The following is a 15845-nucleotide window of genomic DNA, read 5'->3' on the forward strand; positions in this document are numbered from 1 at the left end:
ATTGGGATGCAAGGAAAATATTACAAACCGAATTTCATTGAAATTGGTCGAGTAGTTCCTGAGATATGGTTTTTTACCCATAAGTGGGCGGAACAACGCCCATTTAAAATTTAAAGTATACCATTCTTCAGTACCATCTTTATAATGAAATTTCAGGTCTCTGGTGGTTTTCCTTACTGAATTAAAGCATTTTTAGTAGTTTTCAACATAACCTTTGTATAGGAGGTGGGCCTGGTTATAATGCGATTTCCTCCAGTTTTGGACTATATAAGGAAATGCCTGAAAAAACGACTCCTGAGAGTTTCGTTGATATAGCTTCGGTAGTTTACGAGATATATACCAAAAACTTAGTAGGGGGCGGGGTCACGCCCACTTTCCCAAAAAAAAAAAATTACATCCAAATATGTTCCTTCCTAGAACAAACCCTTGTACTTTCATATCTTTATTTATGGCTTAGTTATAGCTCTTTATGTGTTTTCAGTTATCGCCATTTTGTGGTCGTGGCAGAGGTCCGATTCCGTAGCAAGCTTGCACGGAGGGACAGATGGACAGACGGACGGACAGACGGACATCCGGATTTGAACTTTACTCGTCACCCTGATTACTTTGGTATATATAACCCTATATCTAACTCGTTTAGTTTTAGGACTTACGAACAACCGTTATGTGGACAAAACTATAATACTCTCTTAGCAACTTCTGTTGCGTATAAAAAAAAGTTACTTTCGATCACGTTCGACCACATATACATAGGTACAGCGGGTTTATTTTAAAGTAAGCATGCAAAGAGTTGAATTCCCACAACAGCTGTATCTACGTTACTGGAATTAATCCGGAATTTATCAGTCCAAGTGCTGTTATTTTAGTGCTCTATCCCTCTTTATATCTGTAAGTTTTATGGTGAATATACATCCTTCGACAACCGGCTCTACTTTATATGAACTGAACTTGTTTTCAATTCGATCAAAGTCTATGGTCTATGGCAACTTAACCCTGTTGTGGTTCATTTCTGTATTATAATATACAAATTTGTAGCGTTACTACGTATCATCAAAGAGATCAGCGAGCGAAACACCTTAACGATCCCAAGAAGCACCTAACCTATCAGTAGGATTATTCCATACCACCTAGATCCAAGCTGACATTGAACACAACGCTGGTCCAGCAAAGTTTTTCCTTCTAGTTCCTCATTTTACCGTGATTGGGCTATACTCATATTTGGACTTGCTTATATCACATGACCAATTCTCGAAATTCGCTTCTACCCATAACGAGGCTTCGTTGAAGCACCTAAGCGATCGCAAAGATCTGAAACAGGCTCGAATTTGTAGCTCATATAACGGAGCTCATATAACCGTTCAGTTTTCAGTTTTGGAGGTCCAGAAGATTTCTAACCAATCAAAAATATTAACTGAAATTAAAACAAGAAAAAACGTTAACTTTGGCTGTATCGAAGCTAATATTCCCTTCACAGGTGCATTTCTTTTAGTAACTATGTGCTAGAAACATTAAGGATCTGAACAATTTCTTCGGAGATTATATTATTACCTTAAGCAGTAATCCATGTCAAATTTCGTGAAAATACCACGTCAAATGCGAAAATTTTCCATACAAGCTATTGATTTCGATCGTTCGCTTTGTATGACAGCTATATGCTATAGTAAACCGATCTGAACAATTTTTTCGGAGATTAAATTATTTCTATGAGCAATAACTCACACCAAATTTCGTGAAGATATGTACTAAAATGCGGAAGTTTTCCGTACAAGCCCTTGATTCCGATCGTTCAGTTTGTATGGCAGCTAATGATATAGTGGTCCGATATCGGCAGTTCCGACAAATGAGCAGCTTCTTGAAGAGAAAATAACATCTGCAAAGTTCGTATATATACAGACAGACAGACAGACAGACGGACATGGCTAAATCGACTCAGTTCAACATACTGATCATTTATATATATATGTACTTTATAGGGCCTCCGACGCTTCCTTCTGGGTGTTACAAACTTCGTGACAAACTTAATATACCCTGTTCAGGGTATAAAAATATGACTTAAGTGTCTTCTTAACGAGTATCTCAATAATAAAAAAGCTGATTGAACGGCTTCTGATCTCTCTCTTCTCTTCTAATTAGTTGCCTTTTTTATAACAAAAATATTATTATATTACATTTAAATACTACATACATACGTACACGTAGAATGTAGTTTGTTTTAAACAGGAAGCTGTTGGTAATAAGAAAACGAGAAAGTGTTTCCCTAAGAATTTCAAATCTTTTTTCTTTCTTTTTCTTTTTGATAGAAGAACAAAACAAAACAACCGCCACCGGAAGCACACCTCTGAGATATCACAGCTACTAAAAGCTGAAGCACATGTTTGGCATACATACGTACATACTATATAATGTATGTAATGTCTATAAATATACATATATACAGCACATTAGAAGACAGCCAAAAAATCGCACATTTTTCAAATAACGACAAATTACGCATAAAATTTAAAATATATATGTACATACCAATGTGCTCGAATGTAGGTATGTATGTCTAGCATATCAGTGGTAATATGTTTGAAAAAGCTTAAGTCGACTTAAGTCAATATTGAATTCTTTGGTTATTAAGGTCAACCTATTCAAGTATTAGGATATTAAATAACAATTTGGAGTCGAAAACTTTCAAGTACAAACAAAAAAGAGAGCGTTATTGAGTCTAAATTCTTGCTAGAAATTTAAAAAAACAATTTTAGTGTAAATTGATTTAGGATATTTTAATAAAATACAGCAGTTATGTTTGCCTAAACCATATATAAATCTAATTAGATATGCTTATATGCATGAGACATATATAATTAGACATTAAATATGTAAACGAACCTGTCAAAACGAATCCCGAAATTTCGGGATTTCAAGATAACGGTATTTTTGATAGTTTTTTTTATAATTTCACCGATAAATGAAAAAATAAAAAATAATCCCGTTATTCGGTATCGGAAGTCCCGTTTTTTTCGGGATCCATATTACCGGAACTTGACATCTCAATACATTTTTAACGCTGCAAAAAACGCAAATTATCCAAATCATCGGCATACATACAGTCTATGTTTATAAATGTATTCATGCTGTCTGTTTTAATGCGCAACAAACCTGTCTACAGTATTGCTTATAGGCCATAGCTACAAAAAATTTACACCCACTCCGAACGTGTTTCTTTTTTTATTGTCGATCTGCGCACTTGAACCGCATGACAAATTTTCAAGGTATTATTTTTTTATACGAAGTAATTCACTTTGGTATTTTCCGGCACATTGCGTGACTACTCGGCTCTCTTTCACACTCTCTTTCTATGAGAGGTGGCTAATGCTCATTATGTCCTTCTGCGTTTGGGTGAATTCTTTATAAGAGTGATCATGTCGGGGTATTTAAGAAATACAAACATTTTCGAGAAATACAAAATTTAAACTCTTACACTCTTTAAAAGAGAGCATTTCTCTTCATCTTCCAAAATTCTTCTATACATTTGTTAGTTAGACTCTTTTTAAACCTTCCATAGAGTTGGTGCAGTTCACCTTAAATGAAATGAATATCACTCTGACTTTATCATTTCTTCAATCGGGTCATATATTATATAAAGATTTTCCCCACAAAAATTTTCAAATCGTTATAGAGCGACGCTAGAGAATAAGAGAAAGGAACGTTTTTTGGCAATTTCTGGACCGGTCCATAATATATAAGCTAGAACGCTCACCAAGAACTATATCAACCTTTATGACTTTATAAGTAACAGTAGAGTCCGTTCCCAAGACTCTTATTCTCGAATTCACCACATCAGATGCTTATTTATAGCTGAAGGACCATCTAGGAACATGAAGAGAGGCTTTCCACCTTATATTTTATTTTACGGAGTTTCAAATAATTCCAACATAAATATTTTTTCCGCGAAATATTACAAAAGTACTCTCCTGTGCCTGTGGTCCGATTCCATTCAAACAATTGGTTTCCTGGACCTACCATAAGATAAAGTCAATAATAATATATCTAATGCTTAAATCCCGGAATTATGTGTGACGTCAATTTTCACAACATAATTCGGATCCATGATATATTGAACAATATATATCTGATTTCTGAAGACACCGTTTTACCACTTTATATTTATTATATTTTAGTCATTAACAACAGTTTCAAAAACATGTTGAGCGCCTATATTACCACCTCTCCACCTGTCTTTCTCTCACTTGATCACTGTTACTTAACTCATTTACTTCTCTCTTCACAAAAATTTCATTTCCTTTCTGGCGTCAAGTATTTTGCTCTTCTATGATTTACTTTTAAGTAGCCGTTTCTTTGCCTTCGCCTTTTACCTCAATTCATTTCATATTATCTGTGTCACTTCATGACACAAGCGTTTTGTTGCGCGGGCGCGCTCTCTCTCTTCGCTTACGCTCTTTACACGACTCTTAATAGGGCACACATCACACTGTCTCCCAATTAGATACATACATATACACCTGTAGTATTTGTTGTTTTCCGCGACAGCTGATTTGCTTATTTGGTATCTTTCTTTGCTGACTTCTATGTTGTACATAACTATGTATTCGCGTTTATAGCACTGTTTGCTAATTTTCTTTAACTAAATCTTAACGTTGCCGTTTTGTTGTTGTTGCGTCTTTTCTATCAACTTCTTGCGTCTACTTTTGTTCTATATTGTAGACACATACAAATGTAAGTAGAATTATGTGTTGGAGATTTGTTTATTTATATGAACAGTTGTGATGAAAATAGTGGCACTGTTATGACATATGAAAGCTGAAAGTGGAGAAGCTTACTATGGGTTACTTCGCTAATAAGCTTGGCTTAGTATGTAATAATAACCCATGAGGAAGCTAAAAAATGGTTCAACATCTTTAGGACCAAATAGGTGTTCAAAAGACTCTAAAAAATAAAAAAAAAACTATTATGGTTAGGTCTAGCAACATACTCCACCTTCTTATTGATATTTTCAACAGGATTGAGTTAAGACTTCTGGTGAAGCCACTTCCCATTTGAACTTAAATGGTCACTAAACCGTATCCATATTTTAATGTAGCTCTTCTGATGGAAACCCTACCATACAATTTTACCCAACGTCGTCTTCTTTAATATTTTCGCAATTTATTTCTAGCATTTCTTCATCCAATTGCATTGTAGAAAAGTAAGTAACTAAAAGCTCCATGTTTAGACCTTCTTGTTATCTGTTAACATTTTATTTTATTTGATAATTCGAAGTTCACAGGTTGTAGTTTCGACCAATTTTAACTCTCTCAGCATAATTTTCAAAGAATTTTCCTTTATTTTCTAGACAAAAAGTTCTTTAGTGAACTTTATATGATAATACAAAAGCTTTTGGTTAGGGTAATAAGCTTTACCATTATTGTAAATAACTTAGTCTAATAGTTTTTATGAATAGTCTTTACATAAACACCGCTCAAAAGATCTGTCCAAAACCGTCGAAACTCATGAGATTTAAATCAAAGCTCGATGCTTAAGTGAGCTTAAATTGTTTTTTCTTTTTTTGGATTGTATATTGGGTTCTGAGGTTTAAGAATTATTTTGTTTGGCTGGTAAGCTTCTAATATTAGTATTGATTATCCTCACGAACCCAAACTACCATTTTAATATCATATCCCTACAGAGTGTTACTTTATATCCATACCATATGGTTTTTCGCAATCTTTTGATCTTAAACCATGCTCTCTGGGATTCTTAAATATATTCTGCTAGTTTTTCTACAACAAGGAGACCAACTTCATATCCTAGAAATACTTTCTTGTGCCCGTAAATCTTTAAATGTTAAAATACAGTGTCTCAAACGCAAAATGGGACACCGCTCTATGTTACAAAACAGGCCTCCAATTTGAGTAAAAACGAAAAGTTTTTTCAATAAAAAGTAAGCAACATATTTTGAACATATATTAGCTGGTAATTCCTCGTAAACTTGGTAACCCTTACCCAACTTCATGGGAACTAAGCCAACAAAACATACACACATACGATTTGAATGTCAAATGCAAAATGGGACACTTTTATTTTTGTTTATATTTGGATACATTTTTTTTTAATTAATATTTAGTAGCATAACCTTTTGCGGTTAAAACGGCTTGAAGAAGAAGTTAATAACTTTAGAAGTTAATATAAGTTCAAAATATGTTGCTTACTTTTTATTAAACAAATTTATAATTTTCACTCACACTGGAGAAAGGGCTGTAACACAGTGCGGTGTCCCATTTTGCGTTTGAGCCACTGTATTGGTTTTCTAAAAAAATAACAGTTAAGGCGAAATCTTCCGTTCAAACTTGTACTTCAACGAAGGTCATATTTCACCAAAATAGATTAACAACAAGTTTGAAATCTTGTAGCTTTCTTCATTTCAACAAACAGACCGACAGGGAAAGTGACTAATCGGACATGCAATTGGTATAAATTCTGTAAACTGGTATAATAAAATACAATACCATGCTGTTATACCACTTTATTGGAGAGTGCCCAAACGAACTTGCAACTGGTATAAATCCTATAAACTGGTTTAATAAAATATATTTGCATGCTGTTATACCAGTTTATTTGAGAGTGCCCAATCGAACTTGCAACTGGTATAAATTATATAAACTTGTATAATAAGACACCATGGGTTGTTGCATAAATCTACTAAACTGGTATAAATCTATTAAATTGGTATAAATCCTGTAAACTGGTATAAATCCAATAAACTGGTATAATAAAACATAATAGCATGCTGTTATACCATTTTATTAAGTCTAACTGTAAAACTTTGTTGTTGCTTTCAAACATTTTTAAGACTTGTTTTCTGACAAGAACAACAAGTGTATTAACATACTGCTATTTTTTTACACACACTGTTAACGTACGTCGCGCCTGCTGCCATATACTATGTATATGACTATGTGTGTGTCTGTGCAAAGTATATGTCATTCTTACCCATTCTTCTGCGCTAACACAATTTGTTTGCCAGCTGACTTACTACTTTTCTGCTATGCCATGCGAGCTTATGGACCGTGTCAGGGGTTCGCAACTTTTGGCGGTAAAGCGGAATACAAAGCTTGTATGTACGCGTGTGTATGTATGTGTGGTCAGCATTTCGGCAAACGGCCTGCTTTCGTATAGAAAACGTCTTCGTTCGCACATCAGTTGTTCGTCACATGTTCGACGTGAATGTAGTTTAACAAAACGACCACACGCCGTCCGATACGTAACGAGGAGTAGTAGTTGTCCAAATTAGCTAATTCCGAAAAAACAACAAAAACGAAAACAAAATACATTTTTTTGTATAATAATTTCGAATTTGTCTTTTCTCGTGTCGTGTGAGTGCCGCAGCATTTTCACTGTGCCAGTTACGAGTTTTCCTGCATGCTCTGCTCGTGTTCTGCATACAATTTTGCATAAAATCCAATTGGAAAATAAAATCCAATACAAATTGTGTGAAGTTGTGCAAATTTATGCCAGAGTGTGTGTGTGTAAATGCGAAACGGAAGCGCTAAAACCGCTGGGTGAAGTGAAAGGTGGTGTACACATTGTTTACATACATACATACATTTATGTGTTAGAGATTCCTTTAAGTAGTGTCTTCTGTGTTTGTGCAAATTGTAAAAACGAATTAAAAAAAAATCAAAAAATCAGTGCATTTTCATATGAATAATCTCTGAAACCACGTTGCGCTAAATTTTACATAGAAAAAAATCGCAGAAAAAACGTGCGCGCGTGCTACAACAACAACACAATCGCATAAGCATAAAAAGCCAAAAAAAGCTACAAACAACAAACGCTCGTCGCTCAGTTCGGGCGCGCAAAGCATAACAACCGTAATTCGTGTCGTCGTTTGGCGTAGTAAACACTGTGTGTGTGCGTGTTGTTGCAGCGCCTTAACCTTCAAGTGGGAAAAGTATGCAATCCATTTTTTTTACCTAATTTGCTTAATTTAATTTATGCAAAAAGCCACTAATAATTCACTCTAATGCCCCACTAAATTTTTGCATAAATTTGTCTCTGTCTTATCATCTTCTCTTTTGCACACGTTTTTCTACACTCCCTCGGTTGCTTATCAACGCTCTTTTGTTGCTTTTGTTTACTAAATTTATCAATTTGTGTGGTTAGTTTAACTATTTTGGGTTTCTTAGGTTTGTAGTTTCTTGTTGGATTAGTGGCGTCTTGCATAAGAATTTACTAGAATGTATGCTAGTAGTATTGTTTTTCTGGAAGATTCTGGTATTTACACTTGACATTAGAAGCCAGAAGTCACTCTACTCTGCCGACAAACCTATGCACGTATGCACATATACATTAGGGTGGAATAATTTGGAGTAACAATTTCAAGGTCACTGCATGGCATCTACGAAATTCACGATTCTTGGAAAAAAGTACGGTTTATGATAAATCGAAATTACGATAGTTTGGTATTTTTAGATTTATTGGAGTGAGTTTGACAAATATTTGTATTAGGACGTGACGTCATAAATTACTATGGAAGTTTGAATTCCATCATTCTCAATTTACGGTAATTTTATGTTGTAATTAATTTTTTTCTGTTTTCATTTGGAAAATTTTGAAATTATTATAATCTTACAATAGTCCAAGTAATTTATTTTTCCTTTTTTTTTGAAAGCTTAAAGAGTTAGAAATTTTGATAGAATACAAATTTTTTTACGGCGACTCTACGAACGATAGTTTAGTGTGGTTTTTAAAGCTGTAACATTATTCTGCAATAAAAATACTAGTTGAAAAGCCGTTTCGGGGAACTGTTCTCGAAGCAATTGCACTCGGGTGATTGTTGATGTAAACAGAATGGTGCAAGAAACCAGATAAACGTTCCATGAACCGATCTTCTCGATTATGTCAGTTGATCTTCTTTCTGATAGCGTTAAACTTTTATGTGAAATATTGTAGGGCACCGATATTGTGGGAACATTTTGACGTGGATTAAACGAAGTTATCCGTATACGAAGTACAGCTATTTAAAAATATTGGAAGCATTTCATCGCCTCAGCTAGACATTCAGTCAAACTTCTCTTTCTGATTTGATTGACTATTGACCTTGCTTTTACAAGTTATTGCAATAAGTTTCAAATTTATCTCGCTCGAATTTATTTTAATAGTTTATAATTATATAAACGGAGTTCGTTTGCAAATTATATGTTTAATCAAAGCTAATTTCCATGCTAAATCTCCACAGTTTTTGTTAAAAGCTTAACTTGAAACTCGACAGAATTGTTTCTCCCTAATGAAAGTGTTAAACACATATGTATACTCGTAAACTACTAATTTTCAGAGTCAAAGACATTAGATTTATATAGAAAAAAGAAATTAGTCACAAATTCAACCCCCCTAGATGCAAATGCGATTGTCAAAAATTATAAATAATTGTTAATAAATTGTTTGGAACAAATCTTTTAATGACATTAAAGGGTTTTCAAAATAGGTATAGTTTTTTCCTCTGCAGATTTGCAGAAACACAAGCATAACTTGTCAAATTTGGTTGCTAAGTGCATCAAAATTGCAGCTTTTCCGCAACAACAATATTTCGTGTAGTAAAAACCTATGAGTAATCCTATATACATATGTACATATACTACATAGTATGTGCATCCATCCTTCAGCCATCAGATGGGTAAAGGTCATTGCTCCATTGATATACACTCATGCTTCGTACATTCAAAAGAATGGGAGGAATACAGAAGGTCGAGAACACAGCCTTTTTCGTTTCGGTACTAAGCTCTAATAAGTGCCACAGTCACAGAGTTGGCCTCCAAGGAATATGATTTTAAAACAAGCTAGTTTTTATACTCTCGCAACAAAAGTTGCTAAAGAGAGTATTATAGTTTTGTTCACATAACGGTTGTTTGTAACACCTAAAACTAAAATGGGTTAGATATAGAGTCATATATACCAAAGTGATCAGGGTGACGAGTAGATTTGAAATCCGGATGTCTGTCCGTCCGTCCGTCTGTGCAAGCTGTAACTTGAGTAAAAATTAAGATATCTTGACGAAACTTGGCACAAATATTCCTTGGCACCATAAGAAGATCAAGTTCGAAAATGGGCAGAATCGGACAATTGCCACGCCCACAAAATGGCGAAAACCAAAAACACATAAAGTGTCATAACTAAGCCATAAATGAAGATATAAAAGTAAAATTTGAAATAAAGGATCGCACTAGGAGGGGGCATATTTGGATGGATAATAACCGCGCCCACCTCCCATACAAAGGTTAGGTTGAAAATTACTAAAAGTGCGTTAACTCACTAACGAAAAACGTCAGAAACACCAAATTTTACATAAGAAATGGCAGAAGGAAGCTGCACTGAGACTTTTTTACAAATTGGAAAATGGGCGTGGCGTCGCCCACTTATGGGTCAAAAACCATATCTCAGGAAATACTCGACAGATTTCAATGAAATTCGGTATATAATATTTTCTTGACACCCTGATAACACGGACAAAAAATGGGCGAAATCGGTTCACAACCACTACTACTTTCCTTATAACTCAATTTTGAAATCCATCTTATTCCTTCACTTTATAATGTAAACATAAGGAACCAATGAAGATAACGGAATAAAACTTTACACAATTAGTGCATATCATCTCTGGCTTCACTTGTGAAAAAATTGTCGAAAACGGAAATTAACTTTTCAAGGCCCCAGATATCGAACATGTTGAACTCAGCGCCTAAGGATAAATTTTATCCGAAAATATGGGTAAATCTCTCAGATATCTCAATTTAATTCAGAGGAAATTGTTTTCTTCTAATAGTGTGTCTCTGTTCCAAAAATTATTAAAATCGGGTCATAACATTTCCATATACCTCATTGTAGGTTTTTCAAAAATACGGTGAGCTTTATTCCGCATATATGTATTGGTTAAATTTCTTCAATAAATTGCGAGAGTATAAAATGTTCGGTTGCACCCGAACTTAGCCTTTCCTTACTTGTTTTAAGTGGCAGTTGATGCTCCCTTTTTCAACATGACTGCATAAAAAGTTTATGTTATTATAGGAGAAGTACCTTGACTTTGTTGGAGGAGGCCTTAATGGATTCTCGCCGTGTACCAATCGACTACCCGACTTTTTGATTATTTTGTGTATTTCTCTAGTCTTTTATGTCCGTTGCCTTTCTCTCTGATTATGAAGGCGTTGGGAACGCTCAGAGTTCGACGCCCAAGTGCGAGCTTCTTGTATATTACTAATATTTTTTTTCTTCAAGCCGCTGCACACTCGTTACTCGACTCTCAAGTGCGTACTTGGCAGGTTTTTAAATTTTGTTCAGCAAGTAACTGCGAGCGCTCTTTACATGACTTTCTGGCACGCGATTGCGATGCGAAGAGAATGACTTGCAAGCGATTTTCAGTTTCAGATTAAGATCCTCCGTCACGAAATCTTTTTGATACCCTCACCTGGGAACTATTTCCAGAAAGTTGAGATTCTAGCCATAATAAAGCCTATATTACTCGGGGTGAATGTAGCTTTCCAATGGTGAAAGAATTTTTGAAATCGGCACAGTAGTTTTCGAGTTAATTCAAACAAAGAAGAGAACTTCAATGTAACTCACTAATGAAGACTTTATTTCCTAAGAAACCCCTCTATATGATTCTGTTCTCATAGAATACACCGCAATGATTCAGAAAATACATAATTATTTTCGCATTTTTTTATTTTTTCTCGGCGAAACTCATAATTTCAGAGTATACATTCAAAATTAGGTTTCAAACTTCGAATCCTTTGTCAGCAAATCCATCACTATCGAGCCATTATTTTCGGATTTGCGATTAATCAAAGAAATAGCTTTAAACCTGATATAATGAAACTGTTTTTGTAGACCAAAGATATTTTAGCGCGAAATGGGCGTGTTCGTGGACTTCGAAGTACATACGTAATAGCTCACATATTTAAGTATGTACGACAAGTCCACGCTGCCTTCACCTGACATTGCAATTTTGTTTTTGTTTTCCCTAAGAGCTAGCAAACAGCCTCTAAAGTAAACCAAATTTGCGACGCATTTTTTTTACAAAAAAGAACAACTAAAAATAAAAGAAGAGACAAACAAAAATAGGTGTGATAAGTGTTGCCAAATAATCTTGATTGTTATGTAGTTTGTGGGTTGATAAAGAAAGAAAAAAAAAAAGAAAAAACAAAATGCGTACTTAAAATACGCCACTAAAAAATTCAAATCCCATACATATCTACGCATGTATATATGTATAAATATATATATGTATTTACAAATTCATGACTATGTAGATGCGCATAGCAACTCTATAAAACAATGCTATTCAACATTTTTGTTTCTACTAAGCGTTAAACAATCGTTTAAAAGACAAACGGCTACACTAAGGTGACAACAACAACAGCAAAAACAATAGTGAATATTTTTTCCTGCATAAAGAAAATATGGAAAATTTTCGAAATATAGAAATGTAACTAAATAATGCAAAGTGTCGGGACTTTGCTATCAGTGAAGAAAAAAAAATGAAAACAATAACAAAAACAAAAAATCGAACGCGAAAGTTCAATTAAATTGAATATGCAATAAGAAGCGTTGTGCAAATATAGTTCCCTACAATTGAACGCCAGCGAAAAAAACAACCGTTAATAATTTGCTAATGCAAATGCCTATAAGAGACATATTTACACTACTTTTATATATGTATGTAGTATGTAATATTCCTTCTTATATGGTACATATTTACAACTTACAGAACGTCTTTCTTGAGTTTTCTTCCTTCTTCCTTCTTCCGGCTTTTCCTTACATTTATAATGTACTTGTGTGTGTTGGTTTGTGCTTATTATTGACTACTTCCACATTTCCCTTCATATAAGTCTTCCTCAAGCTTCTTCTACAATTATTGTTGTTACTTTTTTATATTCAATTACTGACTTTTTTCTTTTTATTTTTTACCGCCTTAATTTGCTCCGAGACATTACCATCCATTTGCCGCTGTAGACCCTTTGGCTCTTTTTTTGACATTTCTTCTTTATATTAACATTCGCGCCAAATAACGTGCTTACAGTGACTCTGAAATATTCATGAAATACTTGATAGCTCTAGTGAGGTATTCATAAAATATTAAGGTGATTTTGTATAAAGGGGATATTTTTTATTTTCAACCCACTCTGGCATTCCTAAACTCTGAAGGGTGCTGTAGAAAGTTCCTTTAGAAATTTTTTTCCAACAGGTCAACTATAAAAATTCACAAATTTTCCAAAGAGAGAGAGAGTTTACTAAAAGAGCCTCTTCGTATATAGGAGAAGATTAGGTAACGCGTCCAAATTTTCAGGAGGAATTCATTAAGTACCTTATGTGTAAGCAAACTCTATATTTATAAGTTTTTGCGCAGGTTAGACTATTTTACTCCATTGTTCTACTGAAAAATTTGCTACTAAAAGCTCAATACCTTCCCGAATATAAAGCTACGTTAATTTATCTTTAGACCTGAGACGTGAAACTTACTTCATGTATACATTTTCTATCCACCCCGCAGCTGTTCTACGAATCAGAAATATTTCCAGAGAGAGCCAGGTACTGAGATTTAGGCAATATGTATGTATGTAATTGGCGTTGAACCGTTTAGCCGGTTATAGCCGAATCGATGAGAGCGCGCCACTCCTCTCTTTCCTTCGCAGTTCGGCGCCAGTTGGAGATTCCAAGTGTAACCAGGTCGCTCTCCACCTGGTCCCTCCAACGGACCTTAGTGGAGGCCTTCCCCTTCCTCGGCTTCCTCCGAACACTTTCAGAGCTGGAGTGTTTTCGTCCATTCGGACAACATGACCTAGCCAGCGTAGCCGCTGTCTTTTTATTCGCTGAACTATGTCAATGTCGTCGTATAACTCGTACAGCTCATCGTTCCATCGTCTGCGGTATTCGCCGTTGCCAATGTTCGGAGGACCATAAATCTTGCGCAAAATATTCCTCTCGAAAACTCCTAGTGTCGTCTCATCTGATGTTGACATCGTCCAAGCTTCTGCACCATAAAGCAGGACGGGAATGATAAGCGATTTGTAGAGTTTGATTTTGGTTCGTCGAGAGAGGACAATATACATAAGTGCAAATACTGGGATAGCTTAAGATCACAGACAAATAGTCTTCGATCCCCTTAAATATGGGAATCACCGAAGCGTAATGTACAATTTCACAAGTCACTGTATCAATGCACTGACCACGTGTATTTATATATATGTGTATAACTTTGCCTCTAGATTCGTTGTCATTTCCTTCTGGCTCTCTTTTGTTTCCGTCTACATGCAGTTCAATTAAGACCCTACTCTACGTGGCTACGTGGCGTCTGCTGGGACAGCACTAAAGTGGCACTTGTGCATTTATTATTGATACACTTATTCATGCCTAGTCGGTAGGTCGATTGCCCAGCAGAATACAGACCGGTCAGTCTACCACATACACACATAGGCCTGCAGTGACATAACACGGTTGTTTGGCTTAGGCAAGCGGCAGCGGCCCTGTCAATTATCGAATATGAAGAGCTAGCTCGGTGGTATGGGAGAAAAAAATAGAAGAAATAATTGAAACAGTTTGGAAAACAAGTGTTAGACTGGGAAATATTATTTTGAGTATCTTCACTCTTTTCTTTAGAAGATTTTCTTGAAGATTTGATTTTCATGGAACTTTGACTAAACTTGAGACAAACAGTTCGGAAGTAAATAACTAAGTTTACCTTGTAGTTAAACATATTTGATCGGATTATATGATTCTGACCGCTTTTTGCCAGATTATGTAGAATAATTAATTATACCAGTTTACGGTTTTTGAAATCGATTTATATTGTGTTGATCTTTCTTGATCTCATTATTCACATATTTATTAAAGCCAATGACAACACCTATCAGTTGCTTATAGGTTTCTAGATGTTTGTAAGCTTATGCATACATATGTTTGTATGTGCTATATATAGAGTTATGTATCTATATATGTATGTAGACGCATTTCGTTTTTTTTTTCAGTGAAATCTTCAAAACAACTCATGCAAGTAATCATAACTCTAACAATTAGATTACAAGCAGATTAAGAAATACTGATAAGATAATTGAATCAAAATATTTCTATTTTTGTTGGTATCTTTGATGGGGATCAATAATAATAATTTAATGCATATATAAAATTAAAAAAAAATATACAAAGAATTTTAATCTAAAAAAAAATATTTATATAATTAGATTTAAAAAAATAAGACAATTAAAATAGAAGTATTATTATTAATTATTATAAATAAAATATATAAAAATATTTCATAAAATAAACAATTGAAAAGAATGAATAAAACATAGTAGAACTTCCATAACTTGAACTTCCTTAACTCGAAGTTCACCAAAACTCGAACTCTTAAATTGGCAATATCGAACTTTTCGACCAGGGCATAATACAAAATTTAAAATTTTGCTATCGAGGCAGAAATAGTCCCTATATCGTATGTCTGGAAATATGCTATTTATCACTTATGGATTGCATAAATCATGTAACAAACGCATGGGATATAGGAGTCAAGAGCCAAACAATAACAAACTGCAACAAACAAAATTACAGAATACGCGTTATAACTTATGTACATACATAAACCTTTACGGGAAGTAACTAAATAAATTTTTGATAAATCTATATTTTACAGCTTTTTGAAAAATTCTATATTTTAATCAAAAATCCATAACTCGAAGTTTTTTTTTGGATTACGGTGATTCGAGTTAGAGAAGATCCACTGTAATTTGTTTTGGAAAAGTGGGTGTGACCCCGCCCTTACAAAGTTTTTTGTAAATTTTTTGTTCGTAATATACTAAAGCTATATCAATGGA

At 34.4% G+C, this 15845-nt stretch overlaps 1 protein-coding gene across 2 annotated transcripts in view; it reads left to right on the forward strand.

Moving 5' to 3' along the window:
* Nucleotides 1-7245: 7245 nt before the first annotated feature.
* The window catches only part of LOC105217392 (terminal nucleotidyltransferase 5C), a 232820-nt gene continuing 224220 nt past the window's right edge, over nucleotides 7246-15845 (forward strand). The window contains exon 1 of one of the 2 annotated variants that reach the window (XM_054233083.1): nucleotides 7246-7936. The gene's annotated coding sequence lies outside the window, so the exon portion shown is untranslated. The remainder of the gene's footprint in view (nucleotides 7937-15845) is intronic. The other variant, XM_054233084.1, reaches the window with a different exon arrangement.

The sequence above is a fragment of the Zeugodacus cucurbitae genome, chromosome 6 (assembly GCF_028554725.1).
Source record: "Zeugodacus cucurbitae isolate PBARC_wt_2022May chromosome 6, idZeuCucr1.2, whole genome shotgun sequence".
NCBI classification, from domain to species: Eukaryota; Metazoa; Arthropoda; class Insecta; order Diptera; family Tephritidae; genus Zeugodacus; species Zeugodacus cucurbitae.